The sequence below is a fragment of the Scyliorhinus torazame genome, chromosome 1 (genome assembly GCF_047496885.1).
Source record: "Scyliorhinus torazame isolate Kashiwa2021f chromosome 1, sScyTor2.1, whole genome shotgun sequence".
Classification (NCBI taxonomy): Eukaryota; Metazoa; Chordata; class Chondrichthyes; order Carcharhiniformes; family Scyliorhinidae; genus Scyliorhinus; species Scyliorhinus torazame.
The window spans coordinates 272,963,553-272,976,231 of record NC_092707.1 but is presented as its reverse complement, the minus strand read 5'-3'; the positions used below and the strand labels follow the sequence as shown (position 1 = coordinate 272,976,231).

Sequence of the window (12,679 nt, the reverse complement as noted above, 5' to 3'; positions counted from 1 at the left end):
CACGATGGAGGTTGCTAACAAGATAGTAGATTTCATGGCTGTGTGGTGAATATCAGAAAGCGTCATATTTTATAGTTTGTATTTTTGCAGTAATGTTATTAAAACCTGGGTTACAGATAGAGCTGTGAGTAAAAGTGAGGTATTGTGTTTGATCCTGGCTAGACAGGTCAAGGCGCATTTTGTAACAGTGAGCAAAAGAATACTTCCCAGTATTCTTCCCAGGGCCTAGCGTGTCTGAAAAGGCAGTTGCCTACAGGACTTGAAGCTGGGCAGAAGTGTTTTCAGTTAATTCCTAAAACGTTTCTCCCTCCAACGACTCTGCACCAGGATAAGCAAATAATAATAATAATCTTTATTGTCACAAGCAGGTTTACATTAACACTGCAATGAAGTTACTGTGAAAAGCTCCTGGTCGCCACATTCCGGTACACAGAGGGAGAATTCAGAACGTTCAAATTACCTAAGAGCAGATCTTTTGGGACTTGGGCGAGGAAACTGGAGCACTCGGAGGAAACCCACGCAGACACGGGGAGAACGTGCAGACTCCGCACAGACAGTGACCCAAGCCGGGTATCGAACCTGGGACTCTGGTGCTGTGAAGCAACAGTGCTAATCACTGTGCTACCCTGCCGCCCATAGAACTTGGTTGTTAACTTCATACAGAAGTGGTATTTGAAATATATGGGTTTGCTTAATTGGAATGTAGAGGCAGGTTTCAGGAAGTAAGTTAGGATGTTGTAACTATTAACTTTGAAGCTATTCTTTGTTGTTAATATGCTTAATTCTGTGCTCAAAATAAAGATTGCTTTAATATAAAAGCTGTCTGCTGATCAGTGTTATCACTCAGGTGGTGCAGTAACATCCCCTCACCATTTTACCAAATGAAAATAGGTGGGTCCTAATCCGGAGTCTTAGCCAAAATTGGTGTTCTGGTCTGGACCCATAACAGCCTCACCGTACAAGGTCCACTGGCCTCCGGGTTTCATTACTCCTCCTTACATCTCCCTTGAGACCCCAAATGCCTCCCTCATGCTCCCCTCCAACCTAAGGCCTTGTTTATGCTCACTGCCCTGGAATCACTTGAGCCACCGCTCTGGAATCACTTGAGCTTACCTGGGCCTTCAGTACCGGACTTAGGCTCTGACATCTAACTGCATTTCTTCTAATGTCCACTGCAGCACTGTTGCTGCAGGGACTGGAGACCGGCCGGCCATTCTGATTGGCTGGCATTTCTCTAAGGTGGGCCTTCCTCCTCTGTGAGGGGCAGAAGGCCTGCCTGCATCTACTTAATGCTCTTTCGAGTGGGAAATGGCTGCGGGGCACTCGGGTACCGACTGTTCAGGCTGCGAGAAGAGAGACCTCGCTATTGAAGAAATTCAGGCCATAGGCGAAGTGGAGTATGGTCCAGTGGCAAGGTGCCTGAGAGATGAGAAAACAGGTTTAAACCAAGGGTGCTCCAACAGATGGTCCTCACCCCTGGACTTCAATTTTACCTCACCCAAAATCTCCCACATTCAATCATCAATACTTTCTGCTGAAAAGGAAATGGAAGGTAACAAGTTATGTAACTTCCGCAGAGTGGTAATCTCTGTTGAAATGCCACTCTCAACGGACTTATCCACACTGGGATTCCTGAGCCCCTGTCTCGCCCAACCTTCCTCACTAAGGCTGGGTGAGACAGGGGCAGCGAAGGGTGCCCCAGCAGGATTGGGTGTGGGAATGGGATAGTGCGGTGAGTCCCCCAGGAGTAGGTTGTGTGTGTGGAGGGTGTCCCATGCGAAGCTGGGTCTGGGTTTTTAAATAGTTACTCTGGAATTAGAAGATTTTTTTCTATCCACCTCTTTCAGAGTAACTATCAGGGTAAAACTTGCAGAACCATCCGAAGTTCGTGATTTAAATCGCTTCTGTCGGATGGTTCCCAGCCCAGGGTAATTGTCCAGAGGAAGTTGCACTTCTGGGCAATTGTCGGGTAAACCTTTGTGTGGGAATATCCGAGAGGGATTCCCTGGCACATCACAGGAATCATATCCTGGGCCCCAGAAAGCCTACAGTCGGGGATCTGGTATTCCCAGAAGCCCTTGGAGAATACGAAAGGGGGCGGAGTTTCCGAGGACTTTCAGTATAAAGCTGGCCGCACTCACTCGGAAGAGTAGTTTGTACAAAAGTCTCTGTAACAAATTTAAATAAACATCCTGTTTATCCTGCCACCCGATGTGGACTCCTTCCTTTGGAGAGAGTTACAATAATGGAGATACCCCCTAAATGCGATGCTGGAGAACCCGGATGTTATGGGCTTATACTATTTAAAGCTAGGGAGCTGAAGTGTGTTCAGAAGTAAAATAAGGGGCTGTTGCATGTTGCCGCTCATATTAATATAACTGGAACTATTTAATTCTCTCCAGTTCCCATAAAGTATTTTACGTATGTGTTTGTGCATGGGTGCATGTCTCCCCTCCTGTCCTTTATTCTGCTTCTTCCTATATCTTTTTTCTGTTCACCAATGACATTGACCAGTTCTGAATAAGGCTCCACATGTAAAGTATTAACTTATCTGTTTTCTCTCAGATACTGACTGGCCTGCTGAATGTTTGGAGCATTTTTGTTTTGATTCAAGTACCATGAGAAAGGGCATTGCCTCTCTGTGTTTCATGGCCTTTCTAAAGTTTCAGTAACTTGAAGCAAATGTGCAATCAGTTAACTTTCGCTCTCCAATTAAAATAGATATGCAGCCCCTCTATTTAAAATTAAAATTACTTTTTATCTGAATGATGTTTTGGTTACTTAGAAATCCCCTGACTTGCCTCATCCCAGAAGTCTGATTGAGATTACGAACTGTCCCTGATAGTTATCATGGTCTTCAATCAAAGTTATATAAATTTTAGATTGTCTTTTCTAACCAGTTTTCTCCCATCATTACCTGAAGTGACTGACTGTAGGAACATTAACATCCTGGGGGTTTCCATTGATCATAAATGGAAATAGACAAGCCATAGAAATACCATGGCTACAAAAGCAGGTCAGAGGCTGGGAATTCTGCAGTGTGTAACTCAACTCCTGACCTCCTCAAAGCCTGTCCACTATCGACAAGGCACAAATTAGCAGTGCAATGGAATACACTCCACTTGCCTGGGTGTGTGCAGCTCCAACAACACTCAAGAAACTCAACACCATCCAGGACAAAGCAATCCACTTGATTAGCACACCATCCACTACCTTAAACATTTACTCCCTCCAACACAGATGCACATTGGTAGCAATGTGTACCATTAGCAAGATGCACAGCAGCAAATCACCAAGGCTCCTTTGACAGCACTTTTGAAACCCACAATCCTCCACCATTTAGACGTACAAGAGCAGTAGATGCATGGAAAAATCATCACCTGTAAGTTCCCCTCCAAGCCACCATCCTGACTTGGCACTCTGCCATTCCTTCACTGTCGCTGAATCAAACTTGGAACACCCTTCGCAGCAGCACTGTTGGTGTACCTAGATGGACCACAGCGGTTCAAGAAGGTGGCTGAGCATCACCTTCTCAAAGACAGGTGTCTTAGGGATGGGCAATAAATGTTGGCCTTGGCACTGATGCCCACAACATGCTGCAAAATAATTTTTAAAAAGTTACAGCTGGGTCCAGAACTATCCTTGAACGACATCTTCATATTTTCCAGCAGGGGTCACTGGAATGCTGGTGCATTATTTTTTTGCTTTCACTGATAGTACTGAGGCTGGTGTGAGCTTCTCAGCTGAGGATCCAGTCAAGATCAAGTAACTTAAAGCAAGCCAGATTAACCCTGGGACCATGTTTCTCCTGCCATCCATACTGATGGTACATGCATGAACTGTGCCCGCATCGGGTGTCTTTTCCGGGTTTTAAAACCGTACTTTACCAGCTCCCTCAGTGATGCAGTTGGTAGATCTGCGGCTCACAGAGAACATCATGACCACCGGTTTCATCGTTGGCCTATGCTAAGCTAGTTCATCTCAGGCCCAGTACCAATGGGGCCACAGCAACTGAATGCTATGGTTCTTCGGGTGCAATGAAAGACTTTGCCCTGCTAGTGATGCAGGGGGAAAGGAACGCATGAGGATATCAGATTAGTACAGGGTCGGTCTACACTCTGAAGTCGCTGCCCCATGAATAACCTACTGGGACTCTCTATTTACTGCAGATATGCAGACTGGTCCACCAGCACTTATTAGCTGTATCCAAGTGTGTACATTGAGATGAGGAGGAGGAAAAATTGAGAGACAAAAATAATTTAAATAATATTTAATAAAAAGTATTTACTTGAGTTCAGATCAGTGACTACAGCCAAATTACTCGCCAAGGACCTGACGACAAAGCATTTACCACTCTTCCTGAGTTCTGAAACTTGTTCCTGAAACATTAAATAAGTACCAGTAAATAATTGTATAATCCCAACTGTCAGCACTTGATCTGTTGAATGGCTTTGCAATAAACTAATGCAATGCACTGAATACAGGAGCATAAAACATTGTATTTAGTGCAATTGCTTAATTAGCCACTTCAACGTACAATAGTTGAAGTCAAGCTTGCATTTTATGCATTGGCTGCTTTCAATTTCCAATCATTAAGTGGCTCAACTGTATATTGAGGTCTTGCCAACTTTTGCTTGAGTTATGGCTAATAACATATAGTGCTTAAAATATTCAAAGAAAGTTTTGCAATAACTGAGTTTGGATTGTAGCCATCTGGGATGGCCACTTACAACTAGGGACAGAGAAACTCACAAAGCCTAGCGGGTAAAATGGACAAGCCAAGACTCAGGCAGGCTCAGAGCCTGAAATGTATATTTGCAAGCAAGAAGTCCAGACGGTATCGAAACTCCGACCAATTAGCATTTTGATGGGCCGATTAGCATTTGATGGCCCATCTTCACCAAGACAAAGGACTGGTACTCGAGCGACCGGTACAGTCCCAGACATTTCGGCGCCACTCCCTGTTCAAGGGAAACGTAAACAACAGGGTCAGTGACCGCTTGGGACTCACCCAGCCATCCATGCCCCCGCCTATTTATTGGTTAGGAATCGAACAGAGTGATCAAGGATCACCCAACTAGTGCGGTCCAAACTGAAGGACTGCCCGAAAGAAGTCCGCCATATGTTCGTCCTCTCTTGGACCTGCCGCCCCGGCCACGATCATTTCCAAGTGCAGCACCACCAGAAGCAAGTCCAAGTTCAACGCTCGCTACCAGACGGATGAGCCTAGCTGAGCAGCAGTTACTTCTCCAGACTCGATAGATCCAGAATCGAATAGCGACCACTGTTCCTCTGACCTAAGCCGGGTGCCTGAAGTTCAGTACACGTTGTCTTAGTCGATAGGTGTAGTTAACTAGTAGTGTTTATGTTGCATGACTACTTGTGTGTAAATAAAGTACCCTTGACCTTGAACTAACAAACTGGTGTTTGGCTCTTTGATCGATAGCCAGTTGAACCTTGTGGTGGTGTTATGGGTCTGGGTTTACAGAACCCCAAAGTGTTTCATGGAGTTCAACCGACCCATAACTTTTAATAGAGTGTGGTGTGGGAATCACACGGCATACTCTCCAGGTGTGATACAGCAGAGATGGACAAATGGTTTTTAAAACAAAGCAATGTTTATTCTATGAATTCAAGTTAACCTTTTAAAAACAAACATTGAATATCTTAACACCCATTACTTCAAAGATAACCCCAAAAGACTGCAACACTAAATAATCCTTCAAACTGTTCCTTTAAACATCCAAAAGACTTCAAACCTTCAAAAACAAGAACACACCAGGTTATATTCAATATATTTATAGTCCTTGGATTGCAGACGTCAACAGACCAGTTCTGTGTTTCTTCCTGCAGCTCTCAGCAAAACACACACACTCCCAGCTGCCTTCTCAAACTGAAACTCACAAAAGCAGAAATGAGCTCAGCTTCCCCCCCCACCCTCTGACATCACTTCAGTAATATGATCAGCTCCAGTTCTTAAAGGTACATTGCTTAAACGTCCATTTTTTAAAGGTACTCTCACATGACACCTCCCCCCAAGAAAAAAAACAAAACCATCAACTTCAAGATGGTTTCATTTTTCACCTTTGCACCATCAATTAAGAAATGCACACAGTAAAAACACTTTATCGGTTCAAAAAAAACAACACATGCAAACAGGTATAATAATATAGTCCATTTTTTTTTTCCCGTTCTTCTTCCTCCAACCGAAATCCTTCTCGAGTGACAGTCTCTTTGAACAAGAAAGCCTCTGCACGATCCATCCATTCCTCTACGCCTGAGCATTTCTCTTTAAAGTTAGGTACTTCAGTTCAATCTGACCACAGAGTCCCTTGCAATTCTCCAATACAGGAGCATCGGTTACCACAGCTCTCAGACAGTCAAATGCCTGTTGAAAGTCCACTGTCCATTGAATTTTTTGATGTTTCTTCAGCAAGTCCATCAGTGGAGCAATAATGCTACAAAACCGTTGCACAAATGTTCGAAATAATCCACTCATGCCAAGAAATCGCATTTTTCCCATTGTCTTGAGGGTATCGAAACTCCTCAAGGAAAGTGATTTGGGCTTTTCCAAATTCACTTCTGACTAGGTTTATCACCAAACCGGCCACCTGAAGTCGATCGAATAACTCCATAAGATGTTTTAAATGTTCTTTCCATGTCTGGCTGAAAACCACCAGATCGTTGATATATAGCGCACAATTGGGTAATCCTAAAACGACTGTATTTGTTAAACGTTGAAATGTGGCTGGGGTGTTTTTCATGCCAAATGGCATAACTTTGAATTGGTATATACCATCTGGAGTCACAAAAGCTGAAATCTCCTTTGTCCTTTTGGATAAAGGTACCTGCCAGTAACCTTTAAGTAAATCCAATTTAGAAATAAAAGCGGATTGTCCCACTTTCTCAATGCAATCCTCCAAACGTGGGATAGGATAAGAGTTTGTTCTTGTAACTGCATTCACCTTTCTATAGTCCACACATAACCATTGGATACCGTCTGGTTTAGGTACCATCACTATGGGTGAGCTCCATTGGCTGCAACCCCCTTCAATTATGCCATTTTTAAGCATACTCTCAATCTCTTTGTTAACCTGTGCCAATTTTAAAGGATTAAGTCTATATGGATGTTATTTGATAGGAACAGCATTTCCCACATCCACATCATGTATAGCCATTTTAGTACTTCCCGATTTCTCACCCACCAATTTTTCTTCAATCAATTTAAGTGGTCCTCTTACCTCATGACCAAACATTTGTTCAAAAGGACTAAATTTGGTTGACTCATTAGGTGCATCCGTAATTGCAAACAGTACGAATGGAATTCCTTTATCCCAATCCTCTGGATAATCTTGACAATAAGCCCTCAACATTGTCTTTAATGTCTGATGCCACCTTTCTACCTCTCCCTGCAATTCTGGATGGTACGCAGTTGATTTAAATTGTTTTATTCCTAAACTCTCAATAACCTCTTTGAATAACTTTGAGGTAAAATTTGATCCTTGATCCGATTGAATTTCTGTGGGTTGTCCATATCTAGTAAAGAATTTAAGTAACTCCTCCACAATCTTTTTAGCTGCAATATTACGTACTGGAATGGCCTTTGGAAACCTAGTAGACACATCCATTATAGTCAAAAGATATTGATTCCCACTTTTTGTTTTAGGAAGCGGTCCTACACAATCAATTAGGACCCAAAAAAGTTCCTCAAATGCTGGAATCGGTATTAAGGGCGCTGGTTTTATTACTGCTTGAGGTTTCCCTATCACTTGACATGTGGGACATGATTGACAAAATTTAACTACATCTTTATGTAGTCCAGGCCAATAAAAATGTTTCTGGATTTTAGCTTGAGTTTTCCTTAGCCCCAAATGACCCCCCCATTGGTACCTCATGTGCCACTCGCAACACCTCCTTTTTATACCCTATCAGCAATACTACTTGATGAACTTCTGCCCACTTTTCATCCGCCTGCATATGTACAGGTCTCCATTTTCTCATCAAGACATTACTTTTACGGTAATAACACTCTGGTATACTCTCAGATTCCTCTTCCGTATATGTTTTCTGATATATCTGTTTTATTTCTACATCTTTCTGTTGTAACTCCGCCAATTTTCCTGAACTATAAATATCCGCCTCATCCTCCACCTGTTCTTGTTCTTTTTCAACCATCTGATCAAAAATCGTTTCTGATGATTGCACTTCAACCTCATCTTCACTCTTTGATTTCTCCTCTTGTCTTAACCTGTGACTTTGCGACCATGTTACTACACAATCCGGAAAAATCCCAGGATATTCGTTCTTCAACACTTCAGTTGTCTGATTTTCCACTGGCTTATCAACCACAGTAGGCATCACTCCCACCTGCGATCCAGCTATATCATTACCCAAGATAAACTGTATTCCTGGACAAGATAGTTTCTATATTACTCCTACTACCACTTCACCACTCTTCACTAGACTTTACAATCTTACCTTTATATAATGGTACGCTACTCCACTCACCCTGAATTCCACATATTACCACCTTTTCTGGCAACATTCTTCCCAAACCACATAATTCCACATCTCTTACCATTAAAGATTGACTAGCTCCTGTATCTCTTAAAATTGTGACTTCTTTACCTGCTCCTCCTGATACACATGAGTAAACTTTACCCACACAACTAAATTCTTTAAAGACATCTGGCACCTTCTTATCAATTACTTATTGAACAGGCTGTACAATCGTTTGCACCTCCTTTGCTTCCCTTGGGCTTTCTTTTACCCATCTAACAAACCCCACTGTCTTATCCTGTCTTACCACATCAGCCTTCCCAGTGCTTTTCTTCAACCACCAACACGGTGACTTTACATGGCCTAGTTTATTGCAATGAAAACATTTGAAACTTTTCATTTCTCTTCCACCTTCCTGGATTTCTTTTTAAATCTGAGGTACACTCTCTTTATTATCTCCCATCAGATCACCTTTACCTTTACCACTTGAGTATTTCTCATGTCCCCAGTTTCTATCCCTCACCGGCTGAAACTGATGTCAGAAACCAAGCCTTGATTTATGAACTAATTCATAATCATCTGCTATTTCTGCTGCTAATCTCGCAGTTTTAACCCTCTGCTCTTCCACATGAGTTCTCACTACATCAGGAATTGAATTTTTAAACTCCTCCAAAAGTATAATTTCTCTGAGAGCTTCATACGTTTGGTCTATTTTCAAAGCCCTTATCCACCTCTCAAAAATAATCTGTTTGAGCCTTTCAAACTCCATGTATGTTTGACCAAATTCTTTCCTTAAATTTCTAAACCTTTGTCTGTAAGCTTCAGGCACCAGCTCATATGTACCTAAGATGAATTTTTCACCTCCTCATACGTTCCAGATACCTCCTCCGGTAGTGATGCAAACACTTCACTAGCTCTACCTACCAGCTTTGTTTGAATCAGTAATACCCACATGTCATTTGTTTAGCTACCTTCTCAAATGAAATGAAAATGGCTTCTACCTCCTTCTCGTCAAACCTTGGCAATGCTTGGACATATTTAAATAGATCCCCACCACATCTTTGACTATGACGCTCTGTCTCACTATCCTCACCAATCTCATCCAACTGTATGTTTCCGTTTGAGTCTGCCAATTTTAACTGATTTTCATGTTTCATAGCCATTTTATGAAGTTCAAACTCTCTCTCTTTTTCCCTTTCCTCTCTATCTCTATCTCTTTCTTTGTTTCTTTCTTCTCTCTCCTTTTCTTTTTCTCTCATTGCATAGTCAAGCTGCTTTAATTCTTTTTCATGTTCAAATTGCTTAATCTGCAACTGGAGCTTTGCCATTTCTAATGAGTCAGAATGTATCTCAGGCAAAATTAAATGCTCAGCTACCATGGTAATTACCTCACCGTTTCGCATTTTGCCAGGCAATGTTAACTGCAATGCTTTTGCCAAATCTAGCAGTCTGCTTTTAGTCTCTGTCCGTAAGGTATTGTGTGTTATCGTGTCCACCCCCAAAAACTCCTGAGCCTCTGAAAGAGCCATTGTCCACAACACACTCCCCACTTAAACTAAAATACCACACTTGAAAAGCAACCACAATATGCTGACCCCTCACTGTCTTTAAGTTTGTTAAGCCAATCCAATCGATAGACTTTTATCCCCCTCCAGCCCCCAATTGTTATGGGTCTGGGTTTACAGAACCCCAAAGTGTTTCATGGAGTTCAACCGACCCACAGCTTTTAATAGATTGTGGTGTGGGAATCACACGCTGTGCTCTCCAGGTGTGATACAGCAGAGATGGACAAATGGTTTTTAAAACAAAACAATGTTTATTCTATGAACTCAAGTTAACCTTTTAAAAACAAGCATTGAATATCTTAACAACCATTACTTCAAAGATAACCCCAAAAGACTACAACACTAAATAATTCTTCAAACTGTTCCTTTAAACATCCAAAAGACTTCAAACCTTCAAAAATACGAAGACACCAGGTTACATTCAATATATTTATAGTCCTTGGATTGCAGACGTCAACAGACCAGCTCTGTTTCTTTCTGCAGCTCTCAGCAAAACACACAGACACTCCCAGCTGCCTTCTCAAACTGAAACTCAAAAAAGTAGAAGTGAGCTCAGCTCCCCACCCTCTGACATCATTTCAGTAATATGACCAGCTCCATTTCTTAAAGATACATCACTTAAACATCCATTTCTTAAAGGTACTCTCACATGACAGTGGTATCATTTGATACTTGGCGACTCTGAGCATTAGAATATAGAGGTCAAAGAAAGAAGGACAAACTCACTGATTGCCGTAGTTAGAGCAGAGCCACTGGAAAAGAAGAAAAGGCACCAGTTATTGGCGACACCTGACGGGACTCGACCCAGAAGTGACCGTGTCACTCCGAGTGAACCCACAAAAGCACTTGAATTAGAATCCAAATTGGGAAAGTAAAAGAAACCACAAGCGAAACCAGTATCGATCAAACCTCCAAAATTCAGAAGTGTGTAATTTGCATGCATACTAATAAAGGGATATAAGGTAAACGCGATAGATTTTGTTGCGTGAAACTTTCGGGAGTTGCGTAAACCAGAAAATAGCTTGAGCCGTACCCGTGCTTGCACCACCGCTTTGTTCCCCCTTGTTTCAAATTTCCGGTAGAGACAGAAGTAATTGTAGGGAAGGCCATGAATGCAATGGAATGCCTTATGCATCCACAAGAGCCTGAGGTCGCAGCGACCAACAAATCAGAACAGTGTCCCAAATGGGAAGAAGAGCTTAGGAGATACCTAAAGGGGAAAGGATGGCCCCTATGGTCGGAACTTTGCGCAAATGAGGAAACAGATCTTGGCAGCATAGGACAGACTTGGTGGGACAGCCTGACTGAGACCCACAAGAAAAGTTTAAGCAAGGTTCGTAAGCCGATGGCAATCGTGTCCTGTCTGGCACAATTGTGAGGCACAGAGGAGGTCGTGAGGACGCTCCGTAGACAGCTTGAGGAGAAGGAGAGAAACAGAGAGGGAGCTATTAGTGAAAGCGAGAGATTAAATGTGCAGCTCCGGGAGCAGCTAGCGGCGAAGGACAAGGAGATGGATGATGTCAAGAGGGCACATCAATCCTGTCTCGCCCACCTTAGCAGCTTCCAAATTCAGTATGATAAGGCCTACCAGGACACGCAACGTGCTGTGAAGGTAAGAGAAAAGACAGAGAACCAGGTAGAACAATTGAGGAAACAGTGCGATGATTTAAAGGCAGCCCATCGAGCACTCCACAGTTCCACCACGGAACAGAGGCAGAGTTCAGTGGATCATGCCAAGTGCAGGCAGCAAATTGCAAAATTGCAATCCCTGCTATCCGTTCAGAATGGGTTCAGAGATACCTTTGGCCCACAGCTAGACCAGGAAGACGACCCCGATTGGCAGGAACTCAGTGAAACGGCCCAACAGTACGTGAGTGAGACCGAAAATCAAAATAGAGCCCCCCAGGCCCCGAAACGAAAAGCACCCACACCACCGACTGCACATGCAGCACCCAACCCAATGAACCCCATAACTACACAGCGCAGGGTCACCACGGAATACCAACCCGATTTTGTGTACACCACCCCATTAACCATCCCCCAGTTAAGAGACACCCGCGATAAGATAGAGACTGTCCACCCCACATCAGACTCACACCACTTTTTCAAACTAGTGAAGCAACAGACCCTCATGTACGGTTTAGGCGAGAAGGAAGAGGTAAAGCTCATAGTTATGTGCCTTGACCCGTCAGTTAGTTCAGCCCTTCCCGACCCACAAAATGTAGGAGGAGGTAGCCTCCAAGAGATGTAAACAGCCATTTTAGACGCTATTGGCTACAATAGAGGAGATCCGGTGCAACTGGTGCAGACAGAAAAAGGGAGAGCATCCAACAGCGTTTGCTAGATGCCTCAGGATCCATTTCACCGCTGTATTTGGTGAATTAGCCCACGCCCGTTTATCAGGAGACGATATGGCCAAATGGACCTGTACCAAACTATCCCATGGCACAGAGGCAGGACAGAAGGCATGTACCAGTTACGACCCCTCAGACCCAGCACACAATGAAGTGTGGGTTCTAAAATGCTTATCGAGAGCTTGGGAACAGTCCGTACATAGAAAGACAGAGCAGGAGAGAGTAGACGTCATAATGAATCCAGTAAGGGCACACTAAAAC

The 12,679-nt window shown here is 43.2% G+C and overlaps 1 protein-coding gene across 6 annotated transcripts in view; it reads right to left on the bottom strand.

The window, feature by feature from the left end:
• plcb1 (phospholipase C beta 1) overlaps positions 1 to 12,679 on the bottom strand; it is a 1,179,298-nt gene that overhangs the window by 466,274 nt on the left and 700,345 nt on the right. The window lies entirely within an intron of this gene.